The following is a 26,240-nucleotide window of genomic DNA, read 5'->3' as shown; positions in this document are numbered from 1 at the left end:
GCGCAGTTTTGGCAGTTAGAAAGTTTAGGGATTGAATCAGAAACTATTGTAGATAGCACTAAATCTGATATTATGGAATCTTTTAATTCCACTATCAAGTATGAAAATAACCGTTATACAGTCAAATTACCATGGAAACAAGGGATGAAGCAAAATTTAGATGATAATAAAGAAGTTGCTAAAAGACGATTTTTACATTTGAAAAATAAATTGCTGAGGAATAATTCCTTACATCATAATTATGAATTAATATTGAAGAATTATTTGGCTGAAAATATTATCGAATTTGTAGATGAGCATGATATTACAACTGATAATCCAATATTTTATTTACCACATAGATGTGTTGTGCGAGAAGATAAAACAACCAGTAGATTAAGAATAGTTTTCGACGCATCGTCGCATGCCCCAGGAGAGATTTCTCTTAACGATTGCTTAGAGTCCGGACCAAATTTGAATCCAGATATTTTCGAACTTTTGGTTCGCTTCCGGAATTTCCCCATTGGATTTATCAGTGATATAAAACAAGCATTTTTGCAAATTCAAATCTGTGAGGAAGACAGAGATGTTAGTCGGTTCTTTTGGTTTGACGACGAAAATATTTTGAAGACTCTGAAATTTACAAGAGTTCTTTTCGGTTTAAATTCGAGCCCGTTCCTTTTGGCCGGAACGATTAAATATCATATTTCTAAATACGAGCAGACACACCCTAAAGCTTACAAATTATTGAATGAATGCCTATATGTAGATGATCTCATAGGAGGTGACGAAGACGTTGAAGGAGCGCTTCAAGTCAGTATGGAATGCAGGGATATTTTCTTAGAAGCTGGAATGGATCTCCGAAAGTTTCAAACGAGCTCCAAGGAGCTTAGAGATCTCTGGAGGGAATCGGGACTGTCCGTGGAAGAATCAAGTGACATTGTTTTAGAAAATGATTCCTTGAAGGTGCTAGGAATATCTTGGAACACGGACACCGACAACTTTTATTTTGATTCCAAACATCTGGAAACTTTTTTGGAGAAACAAACAAATACCAAGCGTTTTTTGCTTCAGGTAGCCAGTCGCATTTTCGATCCCTTAGGTTTTCTCGCCCCCTTTACAATAATCATTAAATGTCTCATACAGGAATTGTGGAATTCCGGTTTGGATTGGGATGATAAGATATCTGGAGACTTAAACGCGAGATGGATTAAATGGTGCAACGATGTAAAAGATATTCCGAAAATCAAAATACCAAGGTATTATTTTTTGAAAGGTCCAAAAAGAGTTATTGAAACTATTGAATTGCACTCATTTTCAGACGCAAGTTTGCGAGCCTATGCCACGGTCGTCTATTTACGAATTGTATACAATGATGGATCCGTTCATACGAACCTAGTGACAGCTAAAAGTCGTGTTTCCCCGCTCAAAACACTCTCATTGCCAAGATTGGAGCTACTGGGTGCTCTGTTAGCCTCTAGGTTCAGTAGTCGAGTGTCTTCAAGTCTGAAGATTCCCTTAGAGAAGCATTGGTGGACTGATTCTACCATTGCTTACTTTTGGATAAGAAAGTCACCTAGGGACTTTAAATCTTTTGTGAAAAACAGAGTTGAGGAGATACAGAAACTCACAGTACCTTCACGCTGGACACATTGCCCTGGTAAAGAAAATCCAGCAGACATGCCCAGCAGAGGAGTTTCCATTTCTCAGTTGAATCACAGTGATTTCTGGTGGCACGGCCCCAAGTGGTTGCAAGAGCCAAAACAATGTTGGCCCAAATCTGAAGAACTGAACGTTGAAGATGAAAAATTGGAATATCGCTCGCGACACAATTACACGCAGCAGTTTGAAGTCATAGCCCAAACAGAGGAGCTTTTAGATCTCTCTAAACATAGCAAGCTTACCAAATCCCTAAGGATTACTGCCTGGATCAAACGGTTTGTTTGGAACACGAGAAACTCGCCAAAGAAAAGTGGACCACTAACTGGAGTAGAATTGGCCGAGGCAGAAAATTTTTGGATAAAGAACACTCAAGGTTATGCATATCGTTCTGAAATTAAATCTCTTAGCAAGAATGCGTTGATTGATAAAGAATCAAAAATAGCTAGCCTTGTTCCCTTCCTGGATGAAATAGGGATCCTGAGAATCAAAGGAAGATTAGATCATTCAAAATTCACCTTTGATGAGAAGCATCCTATATTGTTGCCACGCAGTTCCAAATTCACCGAATTGATTGTCCGAAGAGAATACGAAAGGGTTCTGTATTGTGGAGCAGATATCACTTTGATCAACATCAGGAAGAGGTTTTGGATTCCGAAGGGGCGCCAGCTCTTAAAAGGAATAATTGGAAAATGTCTTATTTGCAGCAGATATTCAGCTAAAGCAGCAAATCAAATCACGGCTCCGTTGCCAAAGAACAGAGTTGTTGAATCTCCGCCCTTTTCAGTATGTGGAATCGACTTCGCCGGACCCATATATGTGAAGGAGGGTTCAGATACTGTAAAATCTTACATAACTTTGTTCACGTGTGCAGTCACGAGAGCTGTACATTTGGAACTGGTGTCGAATCAATCAACTGAATCCTTCATTTTGGCTTTTAGAAGATTTTTGGCGCGTCGTGAAAGTTGTAACATAGTATACTCTGACAACGCGAAAACGTTCAAATCAACAGATAAGGAATTTCAATGTTTTCAGAAATTCCTGCGAGATAAAACTTTTCACAATTTCGTAGCTTCCAAAGGAATCACTTGGAAATATATAGTGGAGAGAGCGGCATGGTGGGGAGGGTTTTATGAACGGCTTATCAAGACAGTTAAGGACTCCCTCCGGAAAACGCTGGGCAAGGCCCTTCTGAAATTTGAAGAATTGCTGACTCTTCTAGCAGAAATCGAGCTTGTGATGAACTCTCGACCCTTGACATACACCTATAACGACTTTGAAGAACCTCAGCCTCTCACTCCATCGCATTTTCTACATTTTGAAAAGGAAGCTAATACATATCCGATACATTTCTTGGATCTTGTCACTAAATCGTCTTCTAGTACAAATTTAAAGAAGCGTAAATTATACCAAGCGAAATTGCTAAGAAACCTGTGGACAAGATGGAAATCACAATACCTGATGAACTTAAGAACTGCTCACAATTTTAAGAACTCTCGCACAGGTACAGGACTGAAAGTAGGTGATGTGGTATTGTTAGAAGGAACCACAAAGAACAAACTTTTATGGACACTAGGTACCGTAAAGGAACTGGTTGAAGGTCGTGACGGACATGTTCGTGCATGTACTGTAAAAACTGAAAGTGGACTGTTTCGCAGACCAATAGACTTAGTTTATCCTCTCGAAGCAGTAAATGAGCCTCATGATTGACTTTAACATTTAAAAATTGCCATTTTTTTTACTTTAATGCATATTAATATTTCATTTAAGATATTGTTGTATTTGTATTCCTGTAGTGAACTTCATGAAGTTCAGGTGGGGAGGATGTGGAAAATCTCGGTAAGTTTGCCTGAAGAGGGCGCTGGAGTAAGTTTTATTGTCATTCGAACAGTTGGCCTCGAACGAGGAAGATCGAAATAAGATTTGTGCATCTCTACACTCAAATGTTATTTTATGTTGTGTAATGTTTGTGTCCGTGAATAAAATTCTAATTGTGCTGTTATCGACTATCGAACATTATCCACTGAACCACAATTGCACTATCGAACCTGTCGGACATTTCCATAGATAGCATTGTTCCTAACAGCTGTTTGTTCGTTTTAAAGTTTAGGTCACATAAAATTTTCTTACACTGCTTTATTTTCTTGTTTTTCCGTGGCCGTGAATTTTGTCACGAACGAGAACTATTGGAGACGATTTTTTTTTCTTTATTGTTTTTGGTTTAAACGCTGTATTATCAGCCATATCAACTCGATGCTTTTTAAGTTCTTAATATAAAGAATATAAATAATAAACACCTATTTTACGCTTTTTTTGTGGTATCACAGGAGGTACAAAATTGACAATTTATTGTCCGTCGGCACACTCTTGAAAAGAGAACTCTCATTTTTGAAGACGTCATAGTTTCTCTGAAATATGGAGAACTGCTAATATCGTCCATAAAGTGCAATTTTCAAACGCAACGCTCTTGATGGTGTCTACAGTTCTTCTGTATTTTCTTGTAACTGTACGCACCATAAAAGTAAGTACTTACCAGTAATTTAACTTTTTAATTAAAACTGAAAGATAACAGCTCATCGACATAAAGAGTAATATGTATATCTTACTTGTTGTTATTAAATTATCTAATGCATTGTGATACAAGAAAAGATAATCCTCGAAAAAAAAAAAAAAAGCAATTTATATTTTTAACATAAAAAAAAACACTACACTGCAAATAATCGGTACACATTTGAAACTCTTTAAGTGTTCCAGTTGCCTGAATATGTGCTAAATTGTATTTCGAATGTGTTATGTACAAAGAAATGAAGCTGAAATGTTTTACTAATCCGTTCCGTTATAAAGAAAACGTTCCAAAAGTGCACCGAATGTGTTTTGCTGGGAATCTCTATTTAGCCGAAGTTTGGGAATACACTTGAGAACACATCGCGCGCAGATTTAAGAGTGCTTGTGAAATCACTGCTTTCTTTGCTACGCTATGTTTGTAAACAATCTGGATCGGTCGCAATCATTTTCGTGATATTTTTGAATGCTCAAAAGGTACACCACTTTCCTTTTTTATGTTCTGTACAGATTATTTTTGTATTTGTACATTTACTGAGCTTCATATTTTTGTTTTAAAGAAACTAATAATTTACCATACCGCTTAAGTTTTGAAATAAAATGAAATCCTGTGTTTTAAAACTGTGTGGTTACTTTAAGACTAACGTGTTACGATTCTAATTTTGAAACTTGACGATTGATTTAGGGCTCTTGTCCTTATCTTTAGATTTAGAATTTTTTAAGAACATCGGAATTAGAGGTTTAAACAAGGGCTCCTAAACTACAGGATATGACCCAAAATCATTTCTAATGAAGGTCGAAGTGCATTTCTTACGCTGTTCAATTTCAATCTTAAAAAAAAAAGCATCTCTTTCATCTAAATGCTTTTTATAAGTTCTGTCATCTACTTTTTGTTTTGACAAATAGTTCAGGCGATTTTATTTTTCTGGTTAGCAATTTTTTGATACGTTAGTATTTTTGCTTGTAAACATCTCATAAGATCGATCATCTTGTGCACAACTTTTTGGTTTAACAAGCCGAAAAAGAATGAATCGCTGGAGGTTCTGCGGCTTAGATTAGGTTAAACTTGAATATAATCAAAATCTACCACAATAGTATGAATGAGATTCGAACCTAGGTCCAGAGATCAAGATTCTTCTAAGTAATGATGTTTGACAAAATATATTGTCTAATGTTTCATATCAATCAATTTTATCTTGAATTTTGAGGATAAAATATTGCGTACCATTTAGCATCTTATTTATGGATAATTAATTTTATTATCTGTTGCAATTAAAAAAATCATGAAATTTGAGTTTCATGATCGATGTTTTGCAGAAATGCCAAGAAAATTATTGTTCGAATGAATAATCTGAGTTCAAAACATTAGCTAAAAATCTTATTAAGTATCTTAGTCAAATTTTTGAAATCATTAAAGCAATTAGAGCAAACAGGGTGCCTTATATAAATGTGTGTTTCGAGTACGTACAGTACATGTATCGGGTCTCGTGTTCTTAAAAATGGGGTCATGACACAAAAATAGTTAAAACCGCTAGTTCAGAAAAAAATGCTTAATAATTTTTTCCTTAATCCCACTTTTTAATTTGCCGTGTGATAAAAAATTTCATCCTTAATTTCTTTGAAAACAAAAAACTTTAGTTCTTTGCAAAACAGGTACAACATGATAACGTAAACACAAAAACATTTTTTTTTTTTTTTTTTGAACCATGAAAAGTTCCATGAAAGACTTAGTAAAAATTGTTGGATAATTAAACGTGATGTCTGTTGCAGTGTAAAAACTATTTGAATTGTAATTTAGTTGTTATATGTTCTATCACAATGAGAGATAGATTAAGGGTGACACAGACTGAGGAAACAGGAAAAATAAGACCTTTTTCTGAGAAAAATGCCGAATTCAATATTAGTAACGCAAGTTTAAGCCATTTTTACAGTTCTGGAAAGGGCGTAGGGAGATCGCCCTCGGAGATTTATCTAGTCTAAAATATGTTTAAGCTGTCTTTGATTATGTAAAGATGGGGGAAAGTATGGAGAGGGGGGAAGGATACCTCTAGGAAAAAATGTAAGAATGCAGTTTTAAAACTGTACATGTAGGGCATTTTTAAGGAACTTTGGGTTTTATGTTCCGGGATTCATTACAGCTGAAAATATTTTGAAGCTAAAGTGTTAAAAACATTTTTGTAAGGAATAAGGGTATTATTAACCACAATATTTTGATTTTTTTTTTTTTTTTAAGTATAGTTCAAAGCTATCTTTGGTGATGTTAGAGGAAGGAAACTCTGGTTGTAGGGGGGGGGGGGGGGATTGGTCTCCGGAAAATTGTAAAAACAGATGCGTCTGAAACATTTTAGCTATCTTTGATGATGTAAAGAGAAAAGGAGGAAGACAGGTATATAGGGGCTTTTTTCGGAAAAATTATTATTATAGAGTGGGAATGTGAGGTAAAGTGAAATTGCTAAGCTGGCTAAAATTTCTTTAAATGAAAAAATTGGAAATTTCTTTTGAAAATTACACTTTACAAAGAAAGAACATTGTAAAAAAGAAAAAAAGTGGAAATTTTTCCCTTTTATTTTTTTCATAGAAAGAGTGAAAAATAAAATATTTTTCTGAATGAAAAATGTTCTATTCACTCATAAAAAATAAATTTGTTCAAATGAATGAGTAAAAGAAGGGTAGTATGAATAATAAAAAGATAATGAAACAATGATCGAATACTTAAATAAATAAAATACTTAATACATGAAGAAAAATAAATGACCGTATAAAATAGTGAATGAATAAAAAAATGGGTGAAGGCATGAATAAATTAGTGAATTAATGAAGGAAGGAATGTAAATAAATTAATAAATAAATCTGTAAGTGATTTTGTAAATAACACTGCGCGGCAAAAAAAAAAAAAAAAAAAACCTTCAAAATGCTTCTGACATTTCGTCGGCTGATTCTTATGTAGAATGACCCCCTGAGTCCAAATATGACCTCCGTTTTCCCCCTATACCTACCAATTTTTTTAAAGGACCCCCAAGTTTTTTTCAATTTTCTTTAGTTTTAGAGCATTTTTTTTTTTTTTTTTTTTTTTTTTTTTGGGGGGGAGGTGAAAGGAGCTTTATATTAAACTGCACCCCTTAAAAACTAGCACAAACTTGGGAGCTTATACAAAAGGTTTGTACTCACCTTTGGCGGGAGGGGATAGAAAAAAGGCAAATGAATGGAATTGCAGTTAGATCTCATACGGTAATACCTTTTCCACAGCTTATGTTTTAATGTAGTACACTTTTTCCTCATTCAAGAGATAAATAAATGTTTTGAATAAAGTGGCTACTAATGGTAAAAAAGGGCTACTAAAGTGAAAGTGTATGCCAGCCACTGACGACTAAGTAATTTTTTATTTATTTTGTTTTTCGCGAACACTTTTCTTCCTTATGCTCCTACTCATTCTCCTTCAAGTTTTATATTGAGTTTCAACGAACCCGCCCCCCCCCCCCCCACGGAAATAGAACAAATTTGTTGTCCCCAAAAAATTGTCTCACGGGGCGAGGATCCCAACTCCCCCCTTCGCCCCCAGATCCAGCACTCATCGTTTTAGTTAATATTGAAGGAAATAATTAGTCATTAAAGAATTCCACTGCACTTACATTTTTAAAAGAACACAACTAATGCTTAAGGTCATTGATCAGATAACAAGCAATAGATCACTGAATAGCAAAGTAGCACGAATTCAATCAATGAAGGCAAATTTATTTTGATCTTGAGAAGTTAAAATTTTTGAAAATGAAATTTATGAAGCAACAAACTGAAGTTATGTGAGCCTTTGTTTGTACACTTTTGTTTACTTTTTACAGTATGGATTAGCTTTGAAAACGTAAATATGGAAATTAATATTTTAAATATATATGCAGTTTTTGTACTAAGTAATATTGTGCACTACATTTTCCTGCGAACTTCTTATTAGTACACATTGTTCGAGTGCAATTCTGCTGTAAGTTATTCAATTATTTTGGAAATATCATTGTATTTTAAATTTTCATAGTAGCTATGCTGATTAATAATTAGATTCATCCAAAGCCTAAACATTATCAGCCTGCAGTCTCAAAATGAACACGAATTTAGTGCATATTTATTATTTCTAAAAGCTTCTTTTATACTTGTGCGGTAGGTATCCTCAGATGATATTAGTGCGAAGAAATTGTTCTAAAACGCATTCTAGAAACTGTACCTATATGTGTGCCACAAAATGTTCAGTGAAGTGTTAAAAAACGCGTCTTTAACGCGATCTTATAAGTGCTTAAAAAGTGCGCTAAAAAGAATGCTGAACTAAATATATGTTCCGAACTGTGTTTCTAGAAGTGTTTTGGAAACTGACCCAAAAAAGTATTCTGAAAAAGGAGACAAATGTCCGTGTGAAAAAAGTGTTCAAAAAGTGTTCAAAAAGTGTTTGATTATTTGCAGTGTAGCGACAAAAACATCGATTTCGATAATGCGATCTAAGCACTTGGCAAATTATGAACTATTTTTAACTATTTAAAATATAAAAATGCTGATTTTAAGAGCAGATAGTTGGAACAAACATTCTATTAATACTAACGTATAACAAAGCACTCCACAGAAACTATATTTCGTTGAAAATTTAGTTTGCTCCTAGTCCGGAATAATAACAATGTTTTGTAGTTTGCCATGTTTGATTGCCGTACACATCATTATTTTTAATTGGCTAATATGTATCAATTCTTATGAGATTTTTAAAGTTTGATTTGCTTTATTGTAACAGCAATTATGATCCGGATCCGACAAAAACTAAAATTGTTGATGGCATTATTATTATTTTTTTAACCCGAGACTAAGTTCTAAGTAATTTCTCACAGTTTACATACATTTGTTTTATTATATTTCTAAAGCAACCAGTCATCAGAGCATCTTTTTAATTCGCCCGCGTAAACTTGCCCCCTTTTTTTTCAGATCTTTGTTATGACTTAGTAATTTGCATTATATTATTATTTAAACGAATATGACTTTGTAATTTTCTTTGATTGTACGAATAAGTATAGTTTAATTCTATTATTCATGATTTTTAAGAAATCTTTAGTTGTAAAAAAATAGAAGACAAAACAAAGCAAAACGTATATTTTACTACGTATTATTGTAAAAAAAAATCATGATTTAGTTATACGTCTTGCTTGTTTTATTATATTAGTAATTAAGATTTTGTAGTTATCTTTACCGGATTGTAAAACGAATGTGATTTTTATTTCACCTTCTTTGATAGAAAAGCAATTAGTTTTGTCTTTGCAAGTACTGTCGCTTTCAGATATTATACAACAATGTAAAACTTTTAAGAACAAGAATTTATTAAGATATACTCTAGTTAAAATAAAACTTCGAGAACAGCAACAAATGAACATGCACTACTCAAATTGCTTCGTAGAAAAAATTAAAGTTATACAAGATAAATAAAACCAAATAAATGATTATTACTTGGTTAATAAGCTTAAATATTCCACTTGAGAAAACATTTTCTTTAATTTAATCGTTTCGTACATGTGATAGTCAGCAGACAAATGTTCAAAGAATTTGACGGGATACAACGAGGGATCAGAATCTCTCATGCATTAGTAACTAGAAATGAAGTTATGAGAAATGTTGAAATGCATTCAAATATTCTATTCATAACTGTGTCGTTATTATATTCAAATTTAATATGCGAAACTACATCGGTATTAAAATGAAGTCAAAAATATCAGGGACTAAAGGCTTGAGAAGCCTGCTGGAAGTGAATTTAATGCAAAATTCACCTAAAATATGGTAATGATGCAATTTGAAATACAATTTGGATTATATGCGATTAATGTTATGTACAAGCGCTTGTGAATTTTTTAATAATTTGAGATCCGAATTCGTTTCTAGATAGATTGGAAATATGGGGAGAGCGAATAGTGGCATTTCTTTTAGGGAAGACCCTAGGAGTATTAAGTTTAAGTTAATGAAACTTTTGATGCGTTTTATACACATTGTGTGTAAACATCGTTTGTAGAATAAACATACGCAGAGCAATTTGGTTTTGTTAAATTAATTAGTTTCAATTTTGCCTTTAAAAGAGTCAGTTTTGATACTGACACTTAACACCATGTTGAGAAAATACAGGGGTAGTGAAAAAAGTAGTGTACATATAAGCAAAAATATGTAAAAATAGAATTTTATATAGATTTGGTACAGTGAAGTAAATGTATCTTGACTATACAAGGCGTTCCGTTATAATCTGCAAGACCTTTATTTTCGCAATCGTTAATCCTAGATGTATACTTCTAATGGCAAAAATGTTCAAAATCAGATGCAGAGTTAAGACATTGAAAGTTTGAAGTAAAAATGAAATTATTAAAAAAAATATTTTTATATGCGGCTCCAGGTCACTTAACTTATATTTAGGGAAATAATTTCCATTAAAAAATAATTCCAACACAAAAAATTTGAAATTAGTACGACCAATATTCACCGAGATACGAAACGCAGACTAACACCACTTTTCACTCGCCACCAACAACACCTTCTTGGGGAAAATATAAGTGTTAACAAGTGTTTAAAATTATATGTGTGCATACAGTGTGGTTTTTTAAATTGTTCGAGGTTTTGTAGTGTATTTTTGCGTATCACGGCATAACATTTGCATTTATTTTTGAATAGCAATGAAAAATATAAGTACCTTGTTTTCTTACTTTGACGACACGTCATTCTTCTGAAAGAGCGATAAGTTCCATTCTCATCTTCTGTATGGTCCCTTAAAACTTTAAACTGGAATATCTCCTTAAGTTTTGGTCGCACAAATGTCAAGTTTTCAATTTGTGTTAGTAATCGTTTTCAATGGAGATTATTTCTCTAAATTTTAGTAAGAGGACCTGGGGCCCGTATAAAAAGTTAAATTTCGTATTTTTTGACTCATTTTTATTTTTACTTCAAACTTTCAATATCTTTACTCTGTAACTGATTTTGAACATTTTTGTAATTAGAAGTATACATCTAGAACTGACGATGGTGAAAAAAAAGGTCTTACAGGTAAAACGGAACACCCTGTATACAGATTAAGGTGTCTCTAATTTGAGGGACATCTCTATTCATGGGACTTTTTTCTGCTACCAGATCCTTTAACATAAGGGATCCTTAACATAAAGTACCAGATCCTTAACATAACTATGATGTAGGGGAATGAGGGGCGAAGTAAAATAGTTCAGATAAATTACTTTTGTGAAAATGAACAGGTTGGATTTTGTTCTGACAATTAAGGTACATAAAGAAATAACAATATATTTTATTATAAATTTTGCGTTGAAACATTATTTCTTAGCACTAAATGGAAACTCCAAAAAAAGGTGGAAACTTTTCACTTTTTTTTTTATGGGGCGAAGTGAGAAATAAAATATTTTTCTGGTAAAATCTTTGTTATTAGATTAGTAGAGATATTGTTCAAGCTTTGTAACTTTAAGTTAAACTGTAGGTGGCGCAGTTGGGAAACTGATATATATATTGCATGTCTGTTTAAATTGTGTGACTCGTTATTTTGTTTCTTCTGAGTTCTTGTACTTAGTTTATTTAACCTTGTTTGAACTTTATCTCTTGAAATCTTGAATTGATATAATTTAGTTTCATTAGTATTATTTACAAAAGTTTTAGTTGCTTTTAATATTTTAAGTAAAATAAAGGACGTTTTTATGAACTTTTTTTGAGTTGTGGACTGAATTGCAAATTTTCGGAAAATAGCACATGTAGTTACGATACATGTTTTTGGTGACCCGGACGTGATTTGTATGCAACAAAAACCTGTACAGCGAAGGTAAGCTGTTGAAATACATTCTTACTGAAAACAATTAAGTCCTTTGAGAATGGAATCGGTTGACAAATTGGAAGCTAAGCGACAATACGTGCGTGCAAGTTGCACTAAATTACTTACAAAATTAGAGACTGCTTTAACTAGTGATATTAAAGAAACTGATATGGAAGAACTTTTGGAACTTAATGAACATTTTCTTGAAAAAGAAGACTTGTTGAAAACATTGAATTCGGAAATTGAAAAGCAATGGACTGAAGCCGAGGGCTTTGAAAAAGAACTTGTAACTTGCGGGAAATACTCCGAGCAAATTTTGTCCGCCAAGTTTAAAATTAAACAGCGGATTAAGAAGTTAAATAAGGACAATAGTTGCAACAAAAGTTCTATGTTGAACTCGACGTGCTTCTAACCTGAAATTGCCTAAATTACGAATCGATAAATTTTTTGGTGATCCTAGTTCTTGGTTAGAATTCTTTAACAGTTTTCAGACATCAATTCATCAAAACAAATCGCTGAGTAAAATTGAAAAATTTTCCTACTTGAAATCACTGTTAACTGGACAAGCTTACAATGTTGTGAAAGGATTTCAACTTTCTGAAGAAAATTATGAATCGTGTCTTGAGCTTTTGAAGCAGCGTTTCGGTGAAACCGATCTCATTATAAACACTCACATGAATAATCTACTGAACCTTCAACCCGTTGAAAAATTCTTCAAATTTAAGCGGTCTACGCGAATTGCACGACCAGTGCGAAGTTAACATTAGAAGTTTGCAAAATCTTGGAGTCACATCTGGTTCATACGGTCATTTATTGAATCCAATTCTTATGAAATTACTACCTCAAGATATGATGTTGGATTTTCATCGTAAGTGTAAACCCGAAAGCGGTAAGGAAGTTTCTGAATTGCTTAATTTTTTGAGAAATGAAATTAAGTGTCGTGAAGTAATGTCGGCTGTTTATAACTCTTCTAGTTCCAGTAAAGTTTGCAGTGACTCTAGGGCAAAACCTAATAATGTTCAAAAACAGAACCCACGATATGAGAAGGGAAACATTTCAACAATGACTTTAAATACATCTCAAAATGTACTACCAGACAAATTGCTTTGTATATTTTGTAAATCTCATAATAGTCATTTTTCTAATAATTGTGACGTTCTAGCAGATAATGTTAAAAGACAAATACTTAAGAGATAAGGTCGTTGTTATAAATGTTTTCGTAAAAACCATCTTTCTACTGAATGCAGAAGTAAAATTGAAAAATATAACTTTTATAATAAATTTAGTCATAACAAATTGTTTTGCAAATTAAGTCAAACTTCTAGTAATAATTCTAATACAAATACTCTAGTGTCTCTAACGCAATCTGAAACATCTAAGGAATTTAAAGCGACACTTTTGCAGACTTGCATTGTTTCTATACCAGCAAAAAACGGTAAAGAACTAGTTAGTTGTTTTATTGACCCTGGAAGTGAAAAAACATTTTTAACGAGAAAACTTGTAAACTCTTTAAAATTAAAACCAATTAGGAAAGAAAAACTAATGATCTATTCTTTTAGTCAGCCTAAACCCCAAGAAATTATTTATGATGTTGTGTCAGTGGAGTTATGCAGCATATTTAATTCTAGTTCCCTGAAAATTGAAGCTCTAGTTACAGATGTTATCACTTGCGCAAAATTGAAACAAGCTCCTCGCGACCTTCACAGACTTCTTTGCTCACAAGGGTACAAATTGTGTGATCCTAAAAGGAAAGATGAAATAGGAATCCTGTTAGGCTCTGATTATGCTTGGCAAAGTATGAGGGGTGAAGTTAAACAATTAACCGGTTGGGTTGTTTATTAGTGAAACTATATTCGGACATACTGTTCAGGGCCCATTGGAATCGGAAAACTTTAACTCAACAGCGGGAGTGCATTTTATGAGCACAGCTGACGCAGAATTAAACAATGAAATAAAGAAATTTTGGAGTTAGGAATCGCTAGGCATAATAGCTAACGAGGCAAATAATTCAGATTTGGCTATCATGAAAGATTTCGAAGATAACCTAAAATTTGTCGATGGGAGGTATGAAACGAAACTTTTGTCGAAATACCATAAACTTCCGTTAAGCAATAACTTTAAGATTGCAGAGTACCGTTTCGGAAATTTAAAACCTAAATTATATAAAAATGAATGGTTGCTGGAAAATTACAATGCTATTATGCTAGAACTGTTAAAAGACGGTGTAATTGAATCATGTAAAAGAGAAACGCGTGATACGAAAAGTTATATGCTAAACAGACCTGTAGTAAGAAAAGAAAAATCAATGACAAAGGTTAGGATTGTTTATGATGCCTCATCAAAATCAACTAATTGTAACTCTCTTAATGAATGTTTTGATTCAGGATCGAATTTAAATCCAAACATTTTAAATGTCATATTAAAATTTCGGAAAACTAAAATAGGATTTTGCGCTGATATCGATAATGATGTTTTAGGACTGGAGCTAATGCCTCTGTTAGACATGTTACAAAAACCCTTAAAATGTAGCAAAAGAGTTGTGTTACAGACAGCGGCTAAATGCTTTGATCCTGCTGGATTTATTTCTCCTTTCCTAATTCGAATTAAGTGTATTCTACAAGAACTGTGGGAAATGGGACTTGATTGGCACGAAACGTTCAATGCAGAAATAAGAAAGTGGTCTGATGGTGTTCTGAGCTAAATGTATTAAGACATTTTTCAATTCCAAGATATTATTTTACACATTCTTCCGAAGTAATGGAAGAAACACTACAGTTGCATATTTTTTCTGATGCTACCCCAAAGGCGTACAGGGCAGTAGACTATTTATTAGATAGTTATTTCTAAAAATAATGTGATTGAAACAAGTCTTATTATGTCAAAATCGAGAGTAGCGCCTCTGAAAAGAACAACTCTTCCAAGACTTGAATTGATGGGTGCTGTAATTGCAGCACGCCTAGGAAAATATCTTGAGAATTTATTTAGTGTTCACACTATTTTCTTTTGGACTGACAGTACTATTACTTTGTGCTAGATTAAAGGATCTGCTTCAAAGTGGAAACTGTTTGTTTCCAATAGAACTGTTGAAATTCAAGATTTAACAAGTCCTCAAGCTTGGCGATTTTGTGATAGCAAGAGCAATGCAGCTGATTTTATTTCCAGGGGCTGCAAAGCTAAAGAGTTAATTGGTAACAGAAAATGGTTACACGGTCCTGCTTGGTTATCAGAAAACGAAGAATTATGGCCCAAACTTCACCTTAAAGAAAGTGAAATTGGTCTAGAAGCTGAACGAAAGAAATTGTACAACAATAAATCTAGTTCATTCTGGACAAGAAAAATTTAACCTCTTGACCAAATTTTCTTCATGGTCGAAGCTTTTGCGAGTGACCGCATGGTGCCTACGGTTTTTCACTAACTTGAAATTGAAATCGATTTCTGTCATAAAAGGTGATTATTTGACGTGTGAAGAATTGAAAAGGGCATCGGAAGCAATTATAAGAATTATTCAGGAAGAAGCATTTTCTGAAGAAATAAAATGCTTGAAACAAGGAAAACCGATTACTTCTAATAGTAAAATTAATTTACTTAACGCATTCATAGATAAAAGTGGAATAGGGTAGGTGGGGGTAAAGCCCCGCGTGGGGTAAAAACCCGCACCGACATTTTAACTTGATCACCTTAGAGTAAGAAATTTACCTCTAGGTGGTGGGTTTGTCTTATGGAAACCTATTGATTAATGAAATTTGGTCCTGACTAGGCACTCCAGAGACGAGAAAGGGGGATAAGTATGTTTTTTACTACTTTGATCTAACTTTTCTAATATATTATTCGAGCATTGTAAAATGTAGAATTTGAAAAGAAAAATCAATGAATTACATGTTAATACTGGTACATTAAAGCTTCACCTTCACGTGAAAACATTTATTCAAGTGGCTGCTTAAAAGCAACATGGGGCGTTTTTCAGAAAGTGACAAAATGGGGAAAATCCCCGCAGTTGTTTTGGGGTAAAACCCCGCATCTCCAAAAGGTCAAGGATTCTCTCCACTCGGCTTAAAATTGTCTCTTTTTTGAAATATTATTAATATCTTTGTTTAGCATGGTGTTTTGTGCAACTTATTCATCTTAAAAAATTAATTGTTGGTGGACATTTACTCATAAAGTTTTAATTTGGATAAGATTTGTTAGGGAAAATCTTCATTTCAATTCAAATGTGCTTTCATTAATGTAATAATTTCTTCTTCTTTTTTTTTGAACATTTACGTACGTTTAATTTGTTGTTCTAGTACCTTCAGAAGAAAAACAATTCAGAACCATGATAAATGTCAAGCTTAATGAAGAACGTGCCTTAATTGCAGGCATCTTTTAGACATTAAAGTTAGGTTCAAAAATATCGATTGAAGACGTCTCTGAAAAATGGAACAAAGCTTGGGACTTCGAAGAAGAAACAAATTTCCCTATAATTTCGAGATTTCGAGTGAAACTGTAGAGAATAACTCGAAGCTTATCCCTGCCAAGATAACTTCAATATGAAAAGAAGGAGGAGGTTATGTAGAGTTTTTTTTTTTACATCCAACACCTATAAGCCTGCAAATGTACTGAGACACAGGAAGAGTCATTGGAAATGAAGACGGTATAAAAAAATTGTCGTAACCTCAGCAAGACACGGTTCCATCAATGACACAATAACATTATTAGAAAACTCAACCTAGTGTACTGTTAACTCAAAGCACTGGGTATTAGATATTCGATTAAGTTATAGCTTCAGCCATTTAAATTATTTTTTATAATGCGGCTGTCATTTTTTCCCGGGTAATTAATCCTCCTTTTGTGGAGAAAAAAATATTTTCGTGACAAAGTTAAAAAAAAAAAAAAAAGATTAAATGTGTGAGATATTTAAGTTCGGTACTGCTGAATAACAATAAACCAATGGTTCAAGGAGGTTTTTCAAGTGTTTTTATCAAGCAGTCACCCTTTTTATTCACATTCATCTTGAGTGGGGTAAAGATCCGCATTGCGGGGTTTTACCCCATTTTGAGGGGCAAAACCCCGCAATTTTGTTTTCCCGCTAAATTGTAATTTTCTCAATTATTACTAATCAGACATAGCTAAAATTTGGAAAAATTATAGGTAACAACCCACGCAAGGACTCTAATTTGAAAAAATGGGAAAATATGCCTTTTACTGACCATGGTGGCATAAAAACTGAAATTCGCGGGGCTTTACCCTCACCTACCCTACTACGAGTCAGGGGAAGACTAAGAAATGCAGAAATAGCTGAATCACAAAAATATCCTATTCTTCTACCGAGAGGAGTTAGACCAACTAAATGTTATGATTGCATTTTTATTTGCTTAGCTACTAAAGCTGTACACTTGGAATTAGTGGGAGATCTGTCCAGCGAATCGTTTATTGCAGCTTTGAAAAGATTTACAGCAATAAGGGGAAAACCCGAAGAAATAAGTACGGACTGCGGTACCAATTTTGTTGGCGCTGATAGAATTTTGAAGAAAGAAATTTTTGAAAAGAAATCTACATTCAAGTCCTGAATTCCGTAATTGGATTTTAGCGGAAAATATAAAATGGAATTTCAACCCAACATCAGCACCACATCATGGAGGACTTTGGGAAGCTGCCGTTAAGTCCATGAAATATCACTTACGCCGGATGATCGGTTGTCAAATCATCACCTATGAGGAATTCCTCACGCTGATCACTCAAGTTGAAGGGTGTTTAAATTCAAGACCGATTACCCCAATTTCTAATGATCCTAATGAGTTGGGCGCCCTCACACCGGGACATTTTCTTATTGGGGCTCCTTTGACAGCAGTACCAGAACGGGACTTGACTTCGAAAAAAGTAACCCCTCTGCAAAGGTGGTTGTTAACGCAGCAAATATTACAGGGATTTTGGAAACGTTGGTCAAGTGAGTATTTATGTCAGTTAAAACAACGGGGGAAGTGGAGAAATCCCTGTAAGAATCTTCAAATTCATGACTTAGTGTTGATAAAAGAGGATAATCAACCACCATTGACTTGGAAAATAGGTCGCATCATTAAACTTTTTCCTGGAGCAGATGCGAAAGTTCGTGTTGTTTCAGTAAAGACATTAAATGGTGAATTGAAACGTCCAATTACAAAATTGTGCAAATTACCTATTGATAATATTGAAACTTGAAAAAAAAAAAAAAACTTTGGATTATTGTATATGAATTTATTATGATTATTTATTTTACAGGCTAATCTAGTTGATTGCTCTGAAATATTGATTTACTTGTGATTATTTTGATATGAATGTTTAATTTGCTTAATTTTAAGTTAGCAGTTAAAGGAATTATTGCTTTTAAATATTGAAATTTTAGGTTTCAGTTTTTTGGAATATTGAGAATGATATTCATCCGGGGGGAGGATGTTCAAGCTTTGTAACTTTAAGTTTAACTGTAGGTGGCGCAGTTGGGAAACTGATATATATATTGCATGTCTGTTTAAATTGTCTGGCTTGTTATTTTGTTTCTTCTGAGTTCTTGTACTTAGTTTATTTAACCTTGTTTGAACTTTATCTCTTAAAATCTTGAATTGATATAATTTAGTTTCATTAGTATTAATTACAAAAGTTTTAGTTGCTTTTAATATTTAAAGTAAAATAAAGGACGTTTTTACGAACTTTTTTTGAGTTGTGGACTGAATTGCAAATTTTCGGAAAATAGCACATATAGTTACGATACAGATATTGTTGTTCAAATAAAGAAGTCAATAAAATAATAAATGAAATGAAAATGAAAAATTAAGCGAACAAATGATCAACTGTAAAAAACATTTAAAAGAAAAAAAAGCTTAATATTAAACAAATAAATGCTGCGCTGAATATTATCAGCTGAAAGTTAACATTTAAAATGTTAATTACAAGAAATTTATCATTTAATAAAAAGAAAAATAATTTTTGGCCTACAACAGAATATTACAATATGAGTACCAGTTTTTGAAAATAGCTTGTATTATCATATTCTTTGACTTTCAGAGGTTATTTTTTCTTGACTGGAATATACTATATATGTGGCACAAGAATATATATAACCACAAACTCACCAAGATTCTAAATTTTGTAAACCAGAGATGGTAATACTGGTGCAGTATTTTTAAAATAGTGACTAAAAAGAAAAGCGTTTATTTCTTGCTGTGCGTGTGTTACTTCCTGGTAGCATCCAGCGTCGCACAGTGGTTCAAAACGACAAAAGAGCCGAACAAATTCAATAACTTTGAATATTCTCAAAAAATGCTTTGGAAAATTGTTAAAATTGTTGCAAGGTAATATTTATCTTCATGCTTGCTGATCGTATTCACTGCGAAACCCCGATTTTACGTCTTTCGAATCTATGTTTTCCCCACATTTTACGTTTTTTTTATCATCAGGTCCCAGTTTTTCCGTACACTAATAATATTAATTTAACCCGGATGAAAAGTTTGTCATTTTTGAATTTCCCGCATTTTACGTTTTCCCTCCCCAGTTAAAAAAAATGAGAAAAAATGTTTTAAAATCAATAAAAGTGTTTCCCTCTGTGCATTTTTAAACATAATCCACTCTGTTGAAAGTTAATCCATGGAAACAGAAACGCTTTTGCTCCATCCGTAGCTGACCTTATGGTTCGAAGATGAACAAGAAGAAGAGGAAACACAACTTGTCTCTTCTTTCAATACTGCATTTAAGAGCTTAATAATAGTGAAATACTATTTTCTTTATCATAAAGACCAGCAGAAATTTTTGCAAAGTGTTCCAATTCTGGAAGATGTTGTATTTACTTTGGATTCAATGATTCATTATTACTGACTATTTTCAACCCAAACGCCCGGATTCGTTACTTAATGTGTTAGAATGATCTAAACTGGTGTGTACAAAAATGTTCTTTTCATAAAATATCGCATGTTTACATTTTATCAGCGTCATCGTAGCAACCGTTATTACTATTTTTGTTTCCTTACCTGATTTTTGCTTTTTATACATTTCTCGTATCTTACGTTTTCCATTATTCTATGTTTTTGGATTTAAATTGACGTTTTCCCACATTTTATGTATTTTATGCTTGATTCAGGCCTCTGAGAAACGTGAAATCGGGGTTTCTCTGTAGTTCAAATTCATTTCTGTTTTTAGTGAAAAATATAAATTAAATCAGTCGTATGCCACACGCAAGGTTTATTTATTGCAATTGATACATTCGAACAATATTTTCTGGCAATGTTGACAAACTGAGAACAGCTTTATACTAGAATGATTTCGGAAAAAAAAATCAGAAACTTCAAATGTTTAATGATTTTCTAATTTCATTGTTTTATGAACATAATGGTTTTTTAACTTTTATATAGAATTCTATATGAGTTTTAAAAATTTCTTTCTCATATGTATTTTCTTTAAAGCCAAACGGTTCCGAAAATTGTTATTTTCAGGTTACTACTGCATTGCATGTAGAATAATGCGCCGCTTAAGCCATAACAACGTGAATCTGTTTTTAAAAAAATCCTCTGTATTTATTGATGAATGTTTCAAAAGCCCCAACTTTCGGAAACAAACATTCGTGAGTAAACAAACGTTTTTAGGCTCTCCTGCAAAGTAGTGAAACTATGACATACGTTAGTCTGGAGCATGTCAAATTTGATGACCAATTTCTTTGATAAAAAAGCAATTTACCCCCGTCATACCGTTAGGAGTTATTTTCTAACTTACTAAATTGGTATTCGTAAATAGCGAAGATCAAACAAAAACATCTGCCGCGACTGCAGTCGCAGGTGGTCGCAGTTAAAATGTTGTTGTTTATTTACAGGAAGGATTAAACTATTGATTTATGTAAATTTTAGCCCACCGGAAGCCGCCGATAAAAGTATATTCCACAATACTTTTCATTATATTTTTAAGAAAATAATGTTTTTTATTTTAAATAATTTTCAATGGTGATCATTTTTTTATTTTTAACTACGATGTAATATGCATCCTATAAGTGTGAAAAACCAATCAGAAATGAATTTTATTAAATTTCAGTCCTTCATATTGAACGAATGAATTAAAACTGAATCATAGGTAGCACGTCCGAAAAAAGTAAAAACATAATTGTTCAACAATCTCGGCTTTTTTTTTGTAAAAACGATTTTTTTTTTCAAAAAACTCTTGTGGAGTAAGTTACTACAACTCAAGGGCTAAGTAATTATGGCATGAAATATTTTTTATCTTAAAACTTAAAAATGGCTATTTTTTCCGCCCTTGAACCACTGTGCGTCGTCCTGGTATTGTCATGGGCCGTCATTACTGCTGCGGGAATGCTATTCTTGAGTTTTTCTAACGCTTTTGTAGTGGAGGTACAGGATGTTCAAAAAATGAGTGATATGTTTGAAAAATCAATAAAAACTAAACGGGCAGTGATAGAAGTATATCGTTTGTTGCATTATGCTTGGGACAAGAGTAAATTTTCAGACGGACAAACTTTCAAAACTAGTTACATTGTTTCTCAACAGATGGCGCTGAAGATATTTAGAGGCGAGGAGAACGGGTATTCGCGGCGGTTCCGTTAGAGGAGGCTGCAGATGTGCCTGTCTGAAAATTTACTGTTGTCCCAAGCATATTGAAAATAAACAGTGTATTTCTGTCGCTGCCTGTTTAGTTTTCATTGATTTTTCAAATATACCGTTCATTTTGGCGATCTTACAGATTGCGTTTTCTTACATAGTTTTTGAAATACCTGCAGCGCCATCTGTTAAGGAACATTGGAATTAATTTTGAAAGAAGTCTGTCTAAAAATTTACTGTTGTCCCAAGCATAATGCAACGGTATCGAGGCTTAATGGCTGTCTGTTTGTTTTCAAAAACGTTTTCCTTTTTTTCCCAGTAATAATGCTAATTTTGATTAGTATTTTAAGTAAATTTTCTTTTGTCTCCATGCAGGTCCAGCTAGAAATATTTTCGTTTAAGCATCTACCTACCTTGTAGTATTTCGTTTTTCGACTCGTGATCGTACTATGCCCCAGACTCTCAGAGGTTTTAAGCTAGTTTAATTTAAAAAAAATTCTGTGATTACCGAAAAAATTTATAAAGGCAAATGCTACCATTTTTTTTCTGTTTTCTTAAATGATGGATATTCATCACATTTAAGAATAAATAAACTAGGGTATTTATAAATGTTTGTGATAAGTGATTTATTTGTTTGATATTAAAATGCTTTTTGAGCATTAAGATTTATTTTCATGATAATTGCTGTTATTAAGAGGAATATCAATTATTAATAGAACGACTACTGCACCAGCTGCTTCTCTTGCAACTGATTCTTGAAAAACTGATGAGTTATTTTACGGCAAGGTGGAACATGAGGTAAAATATAGGCTTAACCATTTAAATTATTATTCATCTGTAGTTGATAGAAAAACTGTATAAATGTTTTCCGAACCAATGAAATAAGTCAAGTTATATGGTAACCACGAGTGATCATTAACCTAAAATTTACGGATTTAATTTTTTGAGTATTTTTCTTAACCATAAATAAAATGACTTTTATAAAGACAAATAGCATAAAAAATCTGTTATCATTGGTCGTTCTTGTTACTTATTTTTTTTTCTTAAATTTCAAATAGTATTACGTACTTTGAAAATTATTAGTTTCTGGGAAGGATTAATCTTGATTAATTGATGTTAGGCAAAGTGAAATAGTTAAAATGACTGAGATTATAAAAAATGAACAAATTCGAAATTTGTGTTGTAAAAATAATAAATAAAGAAGAAAACATTGTATTTTATAATAAAACTTTCATTGAGACATTTTTTATTTTTGGCAATAATTTGGAAACTTAAAAAAAGTGGAAAATTTTCACTTTTTTTTCGTGGGGCAAAGTAAACTACATGAAAGGTGCATTCTTACTGATTGACATAGGCTATAAATTATGCAAATACGTACTTATACTTGCTTTTTAAAAAACTAGTTTGTCTTTGCTAGCAGTTTATGTTTCGTACTGATCTGTTGTTATATACGTAAACACAAGCGCTGATTGACTTGCACTTACGTTGATAAAATATTTGAAGGTTCACTATGAACTGAATACTAAGGAATATAAACAAATGAAAAAAATGTTAACGATGTTGGCATAAGACTCGCCATAACATATATCTGCACATGAGGCTGCAAGAGGATAAGGTAGGTATATTGTGGTGTATCGAACTAATTGAACTCCGCTATCGTAATCGTGGTGACGTCAGAAGCCACTGACGTCACTGGGGAAAAACATCCTCTCGGAACAGAGCAGATCGGAACGAATTCCGGAAATGTGCGCATTGGCGACACACTCTGTCTTGTATATAGTACAGTAAAACCTCGGCTACAAACGCTATCCGATATAACGATAAATCCCTCAACAACGATAATATTTCGTGGTCCCGGTGAACTCGCATAGGAATTAATGTTATCCTCCTTTTAAATATTGCGATATTCTCTACAGCAATAAACCCCTGTAAAGCGATGTTTTTTTAAGTTTTCAACCCCTCTTTATTACGATAATTTGGTTTTCAAGTACCAGTAAAATCCTGAAAGTAACCCCCTCCTATTTTCAAAAAAAAAAAAAAACTTAAAACTTTATTTTTTCTTTAAAAATGGTTAGCTCTAAGTTTCGCGCTACATTTTAAACAATGCGTTTCCAAAATGGCGTCGCGCTGGAGGATAGTTTATTTTCACAAGTCACACACCTCCATGCTACAAACTAACTTTGTATCAAATTTCATGAAAATCGGCCGAACGGTCTAGGCGCTGTAGACAGAAATCCGGACAGAGAGACTTTCAGCTTTATTATTTGTAGAGAAATAAGAGACGTGCAGTTATTGAATACTTAGGGGTCATTCATTAATTACGTAAGGATGATTTTGGCAATTTTTGATCCCCCTCCCTCCATGTAAGGGTACGTAAGATTTTTCACTCCCCTCCCCCCCATTCTTACGCAAGATTCCATTTCGTTTTTCAAAATGATAAAATAACAAATCTTGGAATCGTTACATCACTGGAATCGTTATTAAGTTCACATTATTAAATTTAACTTTTTGCGGAAAGAAATAGTTACTGAAAAGTTAGAATCTAAACTGAATGTTTTTTCGACATTTTTTTTTTTTTTTTTGATGTAATATTAATTAAAAATAAAACATGCCATACATAATGCGACTCTTTTATTATATTTTACACTATTCATTCTTTGTAAAACAAATAAAAAAACATCTTATCCTAACACGTTTCTTACCTTCCATACGCAAATGGAACATAACCTCTGCCAAATCACTTGTTGATCGCGCAATTTCTAATGTGAAATACCGACTTGGAAAATATTACGTAAGAATGAGTTTGACCCCCCCCCCCCCCAAAGGTACGTAGAAGCTTTTCCAACCCCCCCTCCCCCTCGGGACCCTTACATATTTAATGAATGGACCCTTATAGTCTACTATTTTCATTGAAGATAAATTAGCATAAGGTAATTTTATATTCTTCAAAAAATAAATGAACACCCATGTAACAAATAGCACTTATTACAGAATTTGTCTTTTGCGCAGAAATAAGTTCAATCCGAAAAACGGGGCTTTTAAACTGCGAAATGAGCATGCAATCGCTGATTAAAACGAGTCTGATTGAGGAGCATAACGTACACCTCGAGCGCAGCGCCATCTGGCTTTTCTTCAGATCTGACCTCACTTTTTCCCCGTCGATCGGCACACTACTCTTTCTAGGCACTATAGTCAAAATAAAAATGCACCTTCCAAAATAAATAAAAAAGCAGTACAATCGTATAAATTTCTTTTGTAACACATATGAACAAAAAGAAAAAGCGCCCTTGTATCAAAAAGGCATCTAGACCAAAAGAAAAAAAGAGCTGAAACCGTCCTTCCTCCCCCCCCCCTGAGATTGTTCTTTTATTTTGTTTAAACCAGTGTTTTTTTTTTTGGAAAAGAAAACATGCACATGGAGAGGGAAACTAAACATCTAAAAATGCTTGCCAAGTAAAAAAACAGAAAATGTTATTTTTTTTTTGAGTGAGTGGCAAATGAAGATGATGAGGAAGAAGATGATGATAATACGAGTCCATCACAATCCTTATTGTCGACCCAGCAAGCACTTCAATCAGTCAAATCTCTGCGGACATTTTTTTCAAGTCTTCCATGCACAAACGAGGATCATTTTCGTGCTTTGGACTCATTGTATACCTTGTTGGTTGACTTAACAGTCAAAAAAAACGGCTAAACAAACAAAAATATTGGATTTTTTTCAATAAAAACGGATTTGAGGTATGTTACGAACTTATTTTCAGAATTTATTTCAATTTATAGTAATATTTAATCATAATTAACACATTGCCAATAAATGTATTACAAATATACTATATATAAAAACATTTACACCTAGGTAATGCATATACTATAACATTTAATAAAAAAAACCTATTGTATTATCAAAATATATAGGCCCTCGATATAACAATATATCCCTCTACAACAATATTTTTCTTTGGTCCCCAAAATATCGATATAGCGAGGTTTTACTGTATTATATATATAGTAATGTAGCAATTAGAATAGTAAAGTCTTGTATTATAACGTCTGAATGATTAATAATCCATTACATGTTCCAGACAGCATAGGTTCCCTAAAAGGACCATAACAGTGGCGACGAGGCATAACAGTGGCGACGAGTGTGTGTTACGAAACAATTATTGTAGTGCTATAAAAGTTCTCGTTTCAAACAGGATAGGGTAATTACCCGAAGACGGCTCAAGGTAGGAAATTTATATTTTTTGTATTTTGGATTGAAAAATAACGGAGGCCCTGGTTCAGGAACTCATGAAACAGAATGAAGCTCTTGTACAAGCTCTCAAGCTTAAAGTGGATACCCCAAATGAATCAAAAGAGACAGGGGTCAATTTTGAAAAATATGATGAAATGTCCGAAAATTTTGATTCTTTCATAGAACGTTTCGAGGCATTCTTAGATATTCAAAATGTTCCGAAAGAAAAAAGGGCGAAAACGCTTATATCAAGTTTGTCAGCAAAATTATACAATTTACTGAAGAATCTTTTGTCACCCGACAACCCTGGGGAAAAAGATTTCGAAACGCTCAAGGACATATTAAGAGATCATCTCAATTCGAAGCCATTAATTATTCCTAGCCGTCACATATTTTTAAACCGCAAGCAGAACGAGAATGAGCCGATCAACGCCTATATCGCAGAACTTCGCTCATT

This window comes from Uloborus diversus, chromosome 7 (assembly GCF_026930045.1).
Source record: "Uloborus diversus isolate 005 chromosome 7, Udiv.v.3.1, whole genome shotgun sequence".
Classification (NCBI taxonomy): domain Eukaryota; kingdom Metazoa; phylum Arthropoda; class Arachnida; order Araneae; family Uloboridae; genus Uloborus; species Uloborus diversus.
Note: the sequence above shows the minus strand (reverse complement) of the source record.